The 11,928-nt window shown below is 36.8% G+C and overlaps 1 long non-coding RNA gene across 1 annotated transcript; it reads right to left on the bottom strand.

Moving 5' to 3' along the window:
• Positions 1-359: 359 nt before the first annotated feature.
• On the bottom strand, positions 360-9,459 carry LOC309683986. The gene is made up of 4 exons (XR_014270253.1): positions 9,439-9,459; positions 8,396-8,515; positions 5,220-5,342; positions 360-397 (listed from the first exon to the last, which is right to left on the bottom strand). It is a non-coding gene; the product is annotated as an uncharacterized lncRNA (long non-coding RNA).
• Positions 9,460-11,928: the final 2,469 nt, after the last annotated feature.

Here is an 11,928-nt window from a genome sequence, read left to right as displayed (position 1 = left end):
GTCAACAGACATACAGAATCATCACAAGTTATCGCAACTTTAAAAAAAAATCACACAACTGCACCGTTTTTCTGAATCAAGTCCCTACAAATGCAAAGTGAAGTTTATTCACTTCAGTCATCTCTGTGAATAACTTGAGACTCTGATCCCAGGACTAAAGTAGAGTAGCAAAGCTGCACAATTCAGCAAAACAGATGTAAAACTTACCATGGAAGTCACTGATCTGGCATCTTCTTCATAATTCACTACAGGTGGTGGCTCTTTCCCATCATTCTCTTGAACCTTTTGTTCCAGTAGTTCTTTCTGGGCTGCAAATTTTGCCTCAGAGCATCTTAATTGCTGAACTGTTTGCTTAAGTTCTTCCAGCGCTTGCTTTTGGCTCAGCAAGAGTACAATACTGTAGAGAAAAATAACAAACAATTTAAAAATATATGTGATTTAAAATATATACTTTGTTTCATAAGAGCTAAAAAAAAAAAAGCACTGATATTCCTCAACAGAATTATTTGTTCAAAGATATGATCACATGAAGCAATTCTAGGAAATTTTCAAAGCTACAAGACAATGCAAGCAAACACTTACTTTGCCATTCTCTTTTCTCACTGTATCACAAAAATCGTGTTGTAATAAATATAGATGAAATGACTATTTTCATCCACTTTTGATTGAATTTATAAACACTAGGGTTCCCTATCCTTTAGAGAAGAAATACATTTTTAGATTATCATTTCCAGTGGTGAGAAACCCACTGCAATCCACATAGTTGTTGTAATAATAATTTGCACTATTAAACTCACTTTACATCCAGTATAAATTGGTCTGGTGTGAAGTTAGAGATATCTGTTGTCTCTCCTGTACTGCGTAAGTATTTCTGGACTGCAGTCTAACATTCTTCCTATGAAGCTGAATAAATTGAACCCTATAAGGAGCTAAAAGCAATTTTTTCTTGTCTTCTGCATGTTTTTAAGGCTCTTCTCTGAATACTGCTCATATCCCTAAATACTCCAAGACAGACATAATTCAATCACTATTGAAGGACTGGCAGATTATTTAGAACATCTACATGTACCTAGATGACTCTATTATCCGTAAGAACCAAAGATGGACAGAAGCTGCCTGAAAGATAGAACCATCCACAGTACAATACACACACTCTTAAAAGCACTCTACTGGAGCCCAGTGATATGTGGCCAATAAAGAGACATAGAGTTCTCACAGTCTGCAAGAACAGATGAAGGAGGCAGAGGGACCAGAACTACAAAGAATTAGGACAGTATAAAGAAAAATCCCAGTATTCTGTCATACTGTATCTTCAGGATAATCCCTGGAAGACAGACTCTCCTGCAAGCCCTATCCTTGGAGAAAAAAAATAAATTAAAAGTCTTTGATATTGAGATTGTTCCTTCACAAACTGATGCTGAGCCAAATGACTATTTAAACAGGTTCCAAAGTGATAAGGGAACCACCTTCATTGGCAGGAAAAGATAAAAATCATATTCATATAGACAAGCATTGTACTGAGTCACCAAAGAACAGAACTCTGTACAAATAGCAGAATGATCATTCATGTAAAAAGGATAAGTATGATGTACGAAGACACAATCAGAGGATCTGAAACTGAGGTTTGGCATGAGACTGCACACATTTAAAAGCATCACACAAAGAAACGAACAATTATCATGGCATTATCCTCAACATGATGTTTTTTCATCTGGTCCTCAATATGAGAGAAAAAAGAGATCACCCTGTGAAAATTATGGCCTTCCACCATCAGCAGGGGTTTCGTTAACAGATATTTGCTAGAATGACAACATCCCAAACACCGAATGGTTTCTACTCATCATGATCTGGAGACATACCCTACATGTTAAAAGTCACGAGCTATTCTCTTTCCTGAACTGTGGCAAGGTAGATTCTTATCTAATTCATTTGCCCAAATCCAACATAGAATGCTCCCCATTCTGTCTATGCACGAGGAATTAGAACCTATAAAATTATTTGCCTATGACTTCCATGAGTGGAAATTTTACAGTCCTTGTGGCTAGCAGGAGCTACTAGCAACCTCACAGAGTGAGATCTTGTGTGAAGAATCCTGGCAAGACCAGAACAGAGCAACAGGTTGGGAAATGGTAAACAGGCAAAGTGAATCAAAACCCAAATATTCAATATGCTACCATGTTGGGAGGGCAGATGGTATGCTTGACATACACATATATACATAAAATATAATTAAAACACTCTCTGGGTTGCAGGTGATATTGTAATTTGAAGGCAGAAAGGGATATTAGCACCAGGGCAATAGTACCAATAGAGCTAAATATTGAGGAGGAACACAAAACCAGAGGTCTGGAGATATACTTCTGTACGTACCCTAATGAAAAGTGCGCTATGCGCGAAGATCGATTTGTACTGTTGCCAGAATCAGACACCAAGAAATGCTTTCAAGACCCACTCAGACTGCCACTGCAAAGTCTGTAAACAACTCAGAACTTGTGGTACTGAAGCTGTGTCAGAAAAAAGTGGGGAGACAGCTGAAATATAAACTGGTCAACTGAAGAGTAAGAAAATAGGATTTTGCAGAATTTTACCATCATTTTGCCCAGATAAAGCAGACAAGGAAATTTCCTCAGCACTGCAGCAAAAAGCTCAGAACCTTGAGTGACGGTCAACAATAAAATAGGGTCTAAAGTTCTTGCATTTGGAGTGGACCTCCTCACTTTCTTTCCTGACAACAGACTTGCATTGAAACAACAGAATAACCTCTGGCTCAAGAGGCAAAGCTTTCATTTATTGCTCAACTACTTTTACCTTTCACCTTGCCTTGCACCACTGAGGCCAGTGCCATATGCTATGACAGCAGTTAAGAACACACAACAGCTGCATGAGATCTTCTAAGGACTATAAGTTCATGCAAAAACATCCTGATCCTGGTTAAAAGGTGAAAACAGGGTCTGTTGGAGGAAGGCATGAGCAATGAAAAATCAGAACTGGGGTGATTTCAGGGAAACTTTTCTCCTACAACGAGAAATCTAAGCCAGATTTCATGCCTTTTTAGAAAGACCTCCATCTCAACACCACAAATATCTGCTACATGATCAGACAAAGGAGCTTATCCAAAGCAAGAAACACAGGGACAGCCTGAACTATTTTCAGAGAGAGATAACTGATAACAAAACAATACTGAGGGAAAAAAACAACTAAAAAAAAACAACAAAAAATACCACCACACCACCAAACTCATCTAGTTAAAATACAGTTTAACCTGTAAGTAACATCAGCAAGGAAGATAGGTCAAGAACCCAAAAACTGGAAAATATACTGTGAGTACGTGTGAACTTCACCAAAGAAAAAACAGGAAAGTAGCAAATCAAAACATTGATATCAATATACATACATAAAGTTTTGGATATGAATGAAATACTAGCCAATGCGTCAAGTGACAAGATGCCTTCAACAAGGACCTTCAAGACTTCTTCAGTGAATGAAGACAGGATTACCTGAGGACTTGCATTCCAATTCACTGGTATTGTAAACTAATATTTTTGATGAAGTAAGGTTATGACTGATTGCAACAAGAATCAGAAAAACATCACTACAGGCAGAAGTTTTCTTTATCTGTTGCATTAACTTTAGACTGGGATGCGAATATTTTTTCTAACAAAAGGTAGGAAAAAACCTTAAGATCTCGCCCAAGACTTATACTTTATAATAATGTTTTATTTATGGGACTGTAAAACACTCAGTAATCCCTCATCTTCATTATTTACTACGCGGTGCTACAGGATATTAGATCTACATTCAGTTTTGTAAAGAAAATGCAACAAAGAATGAACTTAACCCAATGAGTTCCAGCATATTATTGCATAAGGAAGAGTACATGTCTTACACATGACTCTGAAAAAGTCTTTCACAAAATTATATCTACAAAATAAACTCAGTCAGAGAGGCAATCTGAACTGACTCCTCTTCTTCCAGCAAGCTGAAGTTATGATACTAACTAAAGGTCCAGTTCTTGAGCTGCCCAACACTATGACAATTATATTAAACTAATGGAGCTGCTCAGTTCTCCAATAAATTAGGATTTTTTACCTGTGGGTAAGGGTTATTTTAAAGATGGGAAACTAACTTCACAGAATCACAGAATCACAGAATTATCAGTTGGAAGGGACCTCTAGAGATCATCTAGTCCAACTCCCCTGCTAAAGCAGGATTGCCTAGAGCACATTACTCAGGACTGCATCCAGGCGGGTCTTGAAAATCTCCAGGGAAGGGGACTCCACAACCTCCCTGGGCAGCCTGTGCCAGTGCTCTGTCACCCGAACCGTAAAGAAGTGTTTCCGTGTATTTGAACGGAACTTCCTGTGTTCTAACTTGTGCCCATTGCCCCTCGTCCTGTTACTTGGAACCATTGAAAAGAGCCTGGCTCCATCCTCCTTCAACCCACTCTTTAGATACTTGTACGCCATAATAAGGTCTCCCCTCAGCCTTCTCTTCTCCAGGCTAAAGAGTCCCAGCTCTCTCAGCCTTTCCTCATAAGGGACATGCTCCAAGCCCTTAATCATCTTAGTTGCCCTTCGCTGGACTTGCTCCAGCAGTTCCCTGTCCCTCTTGAACTGGGGAGCCCAAAACTGGACACAGTATTCCAGTTGTGGCCTCACCAGTGCAGAGTAGAGGGGGAGAATGACCTCCCTCGACCTACTGGCCACACTCTTCCCTATGCAGCCCAGGATTCCATTGGCCTTTTTGGTGACAAGGGCACATTGCTGGGCCATGGATAATTTACTGTCTACCACAACCCCCAGATCCTTCTCCTCTGAGCTACTTCCCAGCAGGTCCGCCCCTAACCTGTACTGGTGAGTAGCATTCTTCCTCCCCAGGTGCAGGACCTTGCACTTGCTTTTGTTGAACCTCATTAGGTTCTTCTCTGCCTGGCTCTCCAGGTCACTCTGGATGGCAGCACGGCCCTCTGGGGTGTCAGCCACCCCACCCAGTTTGGTATCATCAGCAAACTTGCTGAGGATACACTCTGTCCCCTCATCCAGGTCATTAATGAATGTATTAAACAAAATTGGACCAACTTATTGTTGTTTTTCACAATAATCACTTCTACAAAAGCAGATCAAAATTAGTGGAGGTTATTTCTTATTTAAGTGTTAGGAATTGTATAATAGACACATTTCCCTCAAATTATTATATTTTGAAACTTCATTTCCACTTACTCAGACTTCTTTTCACAAGTCTTAGAGGACTCTTCTATTTTCTTCTCCAGTTCCAACACAAGTTCCTCTTTGCTCAAAAGAGTTTGCTGTGTCTGAATCAGTTCTTCTATTACTGTTTTTAACCTGCAAGACACAGATTTCAGAAACCCATGTTGTGAATACACAAACTGCATGTATTTGGGAATATAAGAGGACACATAAGAACATAATAATAAATAGATTTTACAGTGCTAGGAGCTAGTGCAGCTTCTCAAAAATCTGCACTGCTTCATATGTTCATAATAATCCAAATAAAAGAACAATTTAAAAAGTGACTAAGAATGCAGACCATATAATATTGAGGTAGGGGGAAGGGGCTGAATGTGAAGAGTACAAAAGGATTATTCTGGATCTTATGATACACACTAACTGGACTGTCATTTAGAAGATCAATTTAAATACATATTCAAATAAGCAAATATACAGGGGGAAAAACAATTCAAAGCTTTATTTATGTAGTGAATGACTCTAAGATGATCATTACCACTCAGAAATGAGATCTTAGAATTAAAGTAGATGATTCCATGAAAACACTGGCTTGATCCACTGCAGTGGTCAGAAAAATAAAACTCTCTAGGATTTGTTAAAAACAAAGCAGAACAAGAATACTGGAAACCTCAGTATGCCTCCCTCTAAACTATGCATCTGGACTACCTGTGCAATCCTGGCCATTCATCTCAAAAACAATACAGTAACCTTGAAAACACTCAAATAAAGATGACAAGCTTGATAAAGGATATGAGTAAGTTTTGTGAAAGGACAGACTAAAGATAAAGATGGCTCTGAAAAAGAGATTACAGATTAAGAGTATGACAGAAGTTTACAATATCATATGCAGAAAGGAGTAGATTTTTTCTATTCTCTTCCAAAAGAAGAGTTTAAGAGCCATAAAATGAAACTAAGTAGCAGGTCACATAATAGGAAGTTAATCTCTGGAATTCCTTGACAAAAAATTCTGTGGAGAGCAGATACTTGTACTTACTGACACTGACTGGACAAATTCATTAAATAAAAATACCTCTAAGGCTAATATAAACTACCTGTAAGGCTAAACAAATACTACTTCTGTTTCAAAACATTTCTGAGCTGAAAATTATGGGAGGCTGAGAGATCATTCTGAGGAAACAGCATTGTACTATCATTCTGTTCTTGTCCTCCTCTCTAGACTTTTCCCTGTTGGCTAATGCAAGAGAGAAGAAAGTTGGTTAGGTTAATCTTTGGTCTGACCTAATTCAGTTAAACTTTTTTGCTCAGAGTCCTAAATCTCTACCAGAAAGTGAACACCTTAAAGACAGCAACGCTTAAAAGAGCTATTTGATTCCTGTTTCAAAAATAATACCACACCATAAAATTTGTCTCTGTAATTCACGAAAGAATTTAAAGTGGGTGAATATAAGATGTGTAACAGGACACAGTGGAAACTGTATTGAAAATGTATATATGTAGGCAAATATGCAGGCACACATTTATAAACACAAATATGTATTTCATCAGAATCATTTACTAGAAAAGCAGCATTTCATATCTTTCACTTAGACATTCTGATGTCTTATTTCTAAACAATGGGATACAGAGGACAAGCTGAACAAGAAGTTATTTCTCTTTTTGAGCTATGGAAGGCAGAATCTTTGAAAACTTGTAATACTTTGTTGAAAAGGGAGATTCAGTATATATTTTTTTCCTGTTACTGTGCTGAAGTACATCTAGGTGTACATCATTTACACAGTTTAAGCAGAAATAATGTCAATTTAGTAACAATGCAGAATATATTATAAGTAGAGATATGTTTAAAGGGAAGGGAGGGGCTTTATTTATCAAGGGATCCTTTCATAAGAAAGATGAAGATGCTTCAGGACTAAGGAGGAGTCTAACAAAGGAGACCGAAACGTCGTATTAAAAAGGTTATTTCAATACCTATTAAGGAATAAATTCACAAAAAGTAATCAGATTGCAGAGGAAAAAGGAGAGGATTGTTAATGACCCTGAAAATGAATTAATAAAATCCAGAGATTCTGTCATGTTGAGAAAACACAGAGATCAGAATAATCCGCAGAAGACACTACAATGTGTTTACAGTTGAAATACCTCACTGATATTAGGACTCACGATGATTTTGGTTTTCAGAAAAACCTACCAGAACTAAGGATCATAGTTTGATTAAGCAGATGAAAACTTTCAAAAAACTTAAAAAAAAAAACACAATAAACCATTGATACCTTATTTAGATCAGGTTTGCTTTCTAAAGGAAAAAAACTTCAAATAAGTCAAACATGGACTGAAATACAGTAGAGAAAACAAAAACATCATCAACCAATGAAATTCTGAATCTTCCATTTTAAATTGCTATGATCAGTATAAAAAATTTAAATGTACAATTAAGAGTTGCAATCTCACAAGTGACTGAATCAGACCATTTTATGTCAAAAGCTGAGGCTGATAATATAATAAGAACATAATAACCTCAGCAGGAGATTTGCTCCCCAGTAACAAATGATTAAAGGTGAAGTTGGTTTCCAAAAGTAACAAAAAGATTTAACTAAGCAATATATTAACAAATACATAGAGCGGTAGTTTATCACCCTGGATAGCTAAAAGCTCCACAAAATGCAATACAACAGCTACATCTGTGTTAGTAAGTTAATGTATTTCAAAGGTTATAATAATGAGTAAGAATTTACTTTGGAAAACAAACGCAAACAGAAAACAAGTAAAATAAACATATTTATGAAAATTTTCTGCATGGCAATTCAAATCACTGACTACGTCACTGTACTCAGCGTTTTCCTCAAACGATTTAATTATTTTTCATGGACTACTGAATGTGGAAACACTTTTGGGAAGATGAATCAGTATGTTCCCAAGAAGGATTCATGATGGATTTGAGGCATTGTATAAATTAAATGGCAAGGAGAGGAACATATATTGAAAGTGTTGGCAAGCTTTTAGGGAGACTGAGGAGGAGTATTTTGTGCAAAGGAACAATAAACCAGCATGGGAAAGAGTCTATACCATGAAAATATTATTTTTGGAAATGGACCTTAAAAATGAGTACACAGCTATGCAATGATCTGAGTGAGCCTAGATACAAGGTATAACAGCATTTCCAAATGATGAAAGGTTTGTAAAGAAAGACTTACGTGATTTGTAAACTTTCTGCTGTTAGATTATTCCACATGATCTCATTAGCTTGAAGGTTTTCATTTTCTTCTAGCAGAGATGTATCAAACTCTATTTCTTGTTCAACACCTTCTGTAGACCTAATTTAGTAAATAAATGTTTTATTTTCAAAATTAATATGTATGTTTCAGTAAACCATAAACCCAATCATTATGTTTTGAATTATTTTAATAGCTAGAATATAGTTAAAATTACATATGAAATAAAAGGTAGCAACTATATACATATGATTTTTCCTTTGAATAAAGAACATAATCTTAAAATCATACCAGATGATAAAATGGCATAAAATTCTTTGAATCAAGACCCCAGTATAACCAAGGTGCTCAAGGCGTATCAATGTGAATGGGTCCACTCTTTGCTGATCCTGCTATAAACCTGCACATGGCAATTACCAATTCGCACGTAACAACAAAAAAGATAATGCAAGTAGTCTTAGGACTATTTCTGCATATACTAATACAGAGTAACAGTTCAATATATGGTAAATACAGTATATTTTTAAAGTAAAAAATTTCTTGCATGATCTGCATACTCTGTAGACTCAGGCACTGCTCAACCTGCAATAACTGCAGAGTGCAGTTACCTAGAGCTCACTTTAAACTAGAATATGGGCAGTAAGAAAAATAAGGCCGAGCAACTTAGTTTAGCCCAGAATGTAAACTGCAGCCAAATACACAGTAAAGGAGCTCACACTGAATCTGGACTGCCATGTATAGTCTGCTGTCAGTACCAAAGTTATGGCTTTTCATGTGTAATAACAGTGACTGGAATTTTGTTTTATCAGAGCCAGCCAAAGAGATGGATGGTTAAAGAAACAGTCTGACTTCAGACAGCTTTCTATACGTGCAAGTAGAACAATTTTCAAACTAGGATAAAGCTTTACCAGCAATGTTGTAAAAGGAACCAAACAGAAACAAGTTCAAGTTGGATCATTTAAGCAGTGTTGCTAGAGTTTTCTTAAAAAGAAACATGAGCGTGTTCACCAAGAACAAATGTATACCTGTGAGTATCTATGAAGTCATTATACTCAGAGTTAGGGTCTATCTGTTCCACCGAGGTCTGGATCTCTTTATGGACATTCACAATCTCTTCTGTTACAAGACTGGTGATCTGGCTATACTCATCCAAGATTCCTTTTCTAGAGAGGAAAAAAAATTCTAGTGTATAACATGGCACTGAAGGCGATGGCATGGAAGATACTTCAAACTTTCAATTTGCTGTTTCTACAAACTCTTGGTGCAACTGGCTAAAAAGGGAAAAAATAAGACAATATCTTACTCAAAGAAATAACAGATCAACTGTGGCCTTTTTTTTACAGATGAGTGAGAAGTCCCTAAGACCAAGCTCCCTGTTTTGATTTCAGTGCATCTACATACAGGATAGCTAAACTAAAAACTGTAGAAATCACAAGGAAAAGGAAGCTATACAGATCATTGATGAGACTCCTCTTCACAAAGGCCTTATCATGCTTATTATGACCTACACTAAAGCTTTTGACACTCTGACTGACAAAATAAATATATTCTGGCATAAAGCAAAATGAGTCACAAAATAGTGTGCATTTCCGGTAAAAAACAGTTTTCTTTATTGTTGCAACTATCTTCTTTCATACCTTTACTTTATAATTTGTCACTCAGACAAAAATAAGCATAAATCACAAGTTAGCATATATGTACAAGAAGAAACAAGATCAAGCAATAAGTTCCTGTAAGAAAGTGCAAGCCATCCAGTGTTGCCTTAACCTGTTTCCAAGAGTGGGAAAAAACAAGGGAATAGGGAATGGTAAAGGAATAGGTGATGTTGTGCCGCTGCTCTTAATAGCATCCAGTAACACATCCTCAGAACACCCTCCTATTCTATTTAACTTTTAGCCTTCCATAAACGAACCCTCATAATCATTTCCTAATTTATATTTATCTTTGACAAACTTGCTCACTTGCCAGGCTCTCAAGCACGGTGAACTTTCTTAAACTGCCAATGAACTTTGGCCAGCACAGAGGAACATGCACAGAAAAAAATATCAATAGAATTTTCAAGTTATGTTTACTGTGTAAAAAAATTTAAGTGATTGGATTTTTTGAATGCTTTTCCTGAGGAGAAAACAGACAAGAGAAGGCATCAAATCTTGCCTTGCCTGTGAAGAACATACATGAAAAAGTTCCACAAAATAGTTCAGAGTGGGACGAAAAGATAGGCGAATGTCAGCTCCAGCACTGCCATACCAAAGAGAAAGGGAATTTATGTCGATTACCAAAAAAAAAAAAAAAGATAAAATTCATTAGCAATGTTAATCTACACTTCTTCAAGTTTACCAAACTAGTTCATCTGCAAAATCAGGATTATTAAGGGAGTATGTTTCACACAGATGGCCACACCAAGCTCTACACCTGAAATCACCACCTTTTCTTGTACACTGAAGATACTAAAAAGGAGTAATTTTCCAATACATTTAGATCTCACAAAAAATGTCTATGTAGTGACAAAAATATTTTTACACTTTTTTACTGCAGACATAGCAAAGGTTAGTGGGTTCAATAGGCTCTTGCTCCATCATAAAATTCTTCAGTGAACTATTATACCTCACAATTCTGACAAATCACCTTAATTACAGCACACAAATTTTACATACAAAATTAAGATTAAAAGGACTGTACAGAGACTACTACAAAGGTCTATTTCATTTCTATACCTGCACCAGAATTAAATTAACTAATATGATACCGCATAGGGCAGTTAATGGTGCCTGCACCATGTAAGCATGTGAAGCGTGAAATCCTCAACTCTCCCTCACTTCCCCTGTGCTGAAGTTAAGATGAATGTAGACTTCAGATAAGGTAAGGTAAGGTAAAAATGAGTTTAAAAAGACTGCTTCACATCTAAATGAACAACAACTACAAAAAAAAAAAAAGTAACTGCCCTTTCTTTTAGGCTAAGTGATTTAAATAACACCCCAGAAAATGACCTACAGAGCAGACTCCCTAACCAACTCCCATTCTTCAGGAAAGACAAAGCGGCGGCACAGTGGTTACAAACCAGAAAAGAGGGATTAAGGTCTTCATTGTCTCTTCTCAGAGATCATCAGTTTGCACACCTTCTGTAATCATGTAAAAAATGATCTTTCAGGAAAAAGGTAATTGCATTTTTAAGGTTGGATTCCTTACAGTGAGATCAGGTTTATATGATCATTCTACTTCTCCCACACATATGATTAACAATGCATCTGCCAGGCCGTCCTCCACAATGATGTTCAAGACAGCTGGCCAGTTTAAACCAACTTTGATGCTGGTAGAACTTCATAAAAATGAGACTACCAGAGAGGCAACAAACTTGTCATAGCATACCAGCTGAACAACAAAGCATGAGCTCAGCTATAAACACTGCAGTTAATCTGTAAGATTTGAAGTTTTATGAGAAGACAGTGTCTTGCTAGAGTGTTTAAGTAACCACTCAAAACTACTGTCTGCATTATTTGGACAGACTTTTGTATACA

Source organism: Vanellus vanellus (assembly GCF_965231255.1).
Source record: "Vanellus vanellus genome assembly, contig: HAP1_SCAFFOLD_2083, whole genome shotgun sequence".
NCBI classification, from domain to species: Eukaryota; Metazoa; Chordata; class Aves; order Charadriiformes; family Charadriidae; genus Vanellus; species Vanellus vanellus.
This window is presented reverse-complemented; position numbering and strand designations above follow the sequence as displayed.